We start from the raw sequence: 4,772 nt of genomic DNA, 5'->3' as shown, positions 1-4,772 counted from the left end.
AGTACACCTGGACTATAGAAAGTACACATGGACTATAGAAAGTACACATGGACTATAGAAAGTACACATGGACTATAGAAAGTTCACCTGGACTATAGAAACCACACCTGGACTATAGAAAGTACAAACCAGATTCCAAAAAAGTTGGGACACAAAACAAATTGTGAATAAAAACTGAATGCAATGATGTGGAGATGGCAAATGTCAATATTTTATTCATAATATAACATAGATGACAGATCAAAAGTTTAATCTGAGTAAATGTAACATTTTAAAGGAAAAATATGTTGATTCAAAATTTCACAGTGTCAACAAATCCCAAAACAGTTGGGACAAGTAGCAATAAGTGGCTGGAAAAAGGAAATTGAGCATATAACGAACAGCTGGAAGACCAATTAACACTAATTAGGTCAATTGACAACATGATTGGGTATAAAAAGAGCTTCTCAGAGTGTCAGTGTCTCTCAGAAGCCAAGATGGTAAGAGGATCACCAATTCCACCATTGTTGCGCAGAAAGATAGTGCAGCAATACTAGAATGGTGTTACCCAGCGTAAAATAGCAAAGACTTTTAAGTTATCATCATCAACCGTGCATAACATCATCAAAAGATTCAGAGAATCTGGAACAATCACTGTGCGTAAGGGTCAAGGCCGTAAAACTCTACTGGATGCTCGTGATCTCCGGGCCCTTAAACGTCACTGCACCTCAAACAGGAATGCCACTGTCAAGGAAATAACAGAATGGGCTCAGGAATACTTCCAGAAAGCATTGTCAGTGAACACAATCCACCGTGCCGTCCGCCGTTGCCAGCTGAAACTCTACAGTGCAAAGAGGAAGTCATTTCTAAGCAAGCTCCACAAGCTCAGACGTTTGCACTGGGCCAGGGGTCATTTAAAATGGAGCGTGGCAATCAATCAACCTTTATTTATACAGGTAAATCCCATTGAGCCTCGAGGACTCATTTACAAGAGAGACTTGATTTCAACAAAGAAAGATGACAACAATGAACAACAGCAACAACAATAAACAGTTATAAAAAGTCATACTGCAGGTTTTTTTTTTTTTTTAACAAATAGGATGGCTAAAAGGAAAAGGTAACAAAACAAACAAAAAAAAAAAACAGCTAGATTCCAAGACAAATGTAGAAAACTAAAAACAGGAACATGTCAGCATTGGACCCTGCCAGGTGTCCAACAGATTCTTAAAGACACTTAGAGAGGTCAAGGTCGAGAGCTTCAAATCTTTTTGTAAGATATTCCAGGAAACAGGAGCGGAGTAGGAGAAGGCCCTTTTGCCTAGTTCAGTCCTCATTGAGGGAACACTGCAGGTAATAATGTCCTGAGAGCGCACGCTGTAGCTGCACTCACACAGAGACATGTAGGAGGAGATGTATGAAGGCAACAGACCAAGAAGTGATTTAAAGATGAAAATATACCAGTGAGAGAGTCTGCGTGAAGTTAATGATGTCCAGTTAACCAGTGAATACTGGGTGCAGTGTATGCCATGTACTTCCATGGCAAAATGGAAGACTGTTCTGTGGTCCGATGAGTCACGATTTGAAGTTCTTTATGGAACACTGGGACGCCATGTCATCCGGACCAGAGAGGACAAGGATAGCCCAAGTTGTTATCAACGCTCCGTTCAGAAGCCTGCATCACTGATGGTATGGGGTTGCATGAGCGCTTGTGGCATGGGCAGCTTGCATGTCTGTAAAGGCACCATTAATGCAGAGAACTATGTTCAGGTTCTAGAACAACATATGCTCCCATCTAGACGTCATCTCTTTCAGGGAAGACCCTGCATTTTTCAACACGATAATGCCAGACCACATTCTGCAGCAATCACAGCATCATGGCTACGTAGGAGAAGGATCCGGGTACTGAAATGTCCAGCCTGCAGTCCAGATCTTTCACCTATAGAGAACATTTGGCGCATCATAAAGAGGAAGGTGCGACAAAGAAGGCCCAAGACGATTGAACAGTTAGAGGCCTGTATTAGACATGAATGGGAGAGCATTCCTATTTCTAAACTGGAGAAACTGGTCTCCTCTGTCCCCAGACGTCTGTTGAGTGTTGTAAGAAGAAGGGGGGATGCCACACAGTGGTAAAAATGGACTTGTCCCAACTTTTTTGGGATTTGTTGACGCCATGAAATTAGGAAACAACAGATTTTTCCCTTAAAATGAAACATTCTCTCAGTTTAAACTTTTGATCTGTGATTTGTGTTCTATTCTGAATAAAATATTAGATGTTGGCACCTCCACATCATTGCTTTCAGTTTTTATTCACAATTTGTTTAGTGTCCCAACTTTTTTGGAATCCAGTTTGTACACCTGGACTATAGAAACCACACCTGGACCTTCATTCTGTGTCTGTTTCTACTTCCTGTCCTCTCAAACCATCCAGTTGAAGCAGATGGTCTCTCGTCCTGAGTCTGGTTCTTCTGGAGGTTTCTTCCTGTTAAAGGGAGTTTTTTCTTCCCACTGTCTCCTTTGTTTTTGCTCAGGATGAGAGACTGCGATGAAGTGAAGATTCAACACAATCTGCTGCTTCCTCAGATACAGAACTTTTATTAATCGTCTTTTATAATGTTTGAGAATGTTTCTGTTCAGAGACCTGAGACGACTTCTGTTGGGACTTCGAGCTCCAGAAATAAACTGAATTGAATTGATGTCTTCTTTAAATCTGCAGATGAAACCTGGAGTTTGACTTTTTGGCCGTCAGTATTTTGATTGTTGTGTAAATTATTTATAACTCGGACAGCGTTACAGATGCTACAGATGTGATGAAGTGAATTAACTGATCTTATCCATAATGGAAATCAGAAAAGCCTCTTTTTTATTAGTTATTTATCGTCCACCAGGCACTTATTCAGTTTTTCTCTGAATTCTCAGTTTTTTTTTTATCTGACTTATTATTGAATACTGATAAAGTTATAATAATGGGGGATTTCAATATTCATGTAGATGTTGAAAGTGATAACTTAAGCATAGCCTTTAATAATTTGAGTCAATTGCTTTTACCCAAAACGTCCGAACATTACTCGTTCTCATCATCACACTCTTGATCGGGTTCTGAAATAAAGGCACAAGTATTTATTGATACCTCCTCAAGATCCTGTTGTCTGATCATTTTTTTAAAAACCTTTGAGTCGACATTAACCAGTTTCTTCCTCTGTCCTGCGCAGCTGCAGTGCAGTTTTCTTTTTATTTAAATGTGCTTTTCCTGGAGAAAACACGAACCAAACCTGAAACGTACACTGCTTTTTAGATTTAGTTTCAGTAATCTGAAAACGACCTAAAGATTACCCGAGAAATTTAATCAAATTAATTCCTGATAAGTGTGGAATTTGCGTGGGACTGAATCTGACAAAGGAAGCGATTTCTAAAATGAGACTTGAGTCATTTTAGCGTGAGAGATCGTCTAAAAGTAATTTGTTTCTAATCTGGTTATTCCAGAAGTTATTAACGATAAATAACTCGACTCCCCTCCGTGTGCTGTTAGGAAATGAAGTTTCTTTGTGTGGCTGGAATGTTTGTTCCAGTGAAAGAGGTTTCTACTTCTGCTTTTCGCTGCAGGATATTTGATTTGAATTGTGAGAACATGTTCCTGTCATCCTTTGAACAGGAAATTATTTGTCAGCTTTAGATTGTGGATGATCGTAATGGAAGGTTGTTCAAGGTTCTTGTCGTTCACATCACATGGTGCATGAGGTGGAACGAAATTGTGTACTCAAAGTCCCAGTTACACACAAAAATACAAAAATATAAAGTATAAAAAGACACAGTATATGACTGTATATATCTAGTGAGCTAATCTTTACTGTTAGCTTAGCCATACAGTTGATTATTAAGCATCTCGGTGGAAAAGTTCAAAATATCCAGTTACCGTGAGACAAATACATTTTTAATACCTGTGAAGGTGCGCAGCCGATTTTAATCCACATCCGGAGTGGAAACGCCCCCTTAAACCTCTGGCAAAACCAAATTTAATAATTAGACCTGCAAAAAATTAAGGTGCTTAAATTAGCTGCCAAAGTCCAGATAAAAATTTACTTTGCGGATCGTTCTCGTGGTTCGACTAGGGGGTGCCCAATACGTCAACGGTGATCACCCAGTTGATCTCAAAGGTATTATGGGAAGATCGCATGGCATTAAAAACAGACGTCAGCCCATCATTCATCTATGAAATTAGTCTCTTGATTGACAGACAGGGCAGCCAGTCTGAGCCCTCGTTCACACGACGTGAAACGCTCGTTCATTTTCAGACAACAGCCTCGTTCTCTCTGAAACTGAAGGTTTCTGAATCCAGGAGATTTTCAGGGGAACCCCCCACGGAGGAGTGAGATGTTCAAAGTGTGAAGTGTAAATAACAGTTATAATAAATAACAACAGTTATAATAAATAACAGTTATAATAAATAACAGTTATAATAAATAACAACAGTTATAATAAATAACAACAGTTATAATAAATAACAGTTATAATAAATAACAACAGTTATAATAAATAACAACAGTTATAATAAATAACAACAGTTATAATAAATATAACAACAGTTATAATAAATAACAACAGTTATAATAAATAACAACAGTTATAATAAATATAACAACAGTTATAATAAACATAACAACAGTAATAATAAACATAACAACAGTTATAATAAATAACAGTTATAATAAATAACAACAGTTATAATAAATAACAACAGTTATAATAAATATAACAACAGTTATAATAAATATAACAACAGTTATAATAAATAACAA

Source organism: Nematolebias whitei, chromosome 12, assembly GCF_014905685.2.
Source record: "Nematolebias whitei isolate Nwh7 chromosome 12, NemWhi1, whole genome shotgun sequence".
Classification (NCBI taxonomy): domain Eukaryota; kingdom Metazoa; phylum Chordata; class Actinopteri; order Cyprinodontiformes; family Rivulidae; genus Nematolebias; species Nematolebias whitei.
Note: the sequence above shows the minus strand (reverse complement) of the source record.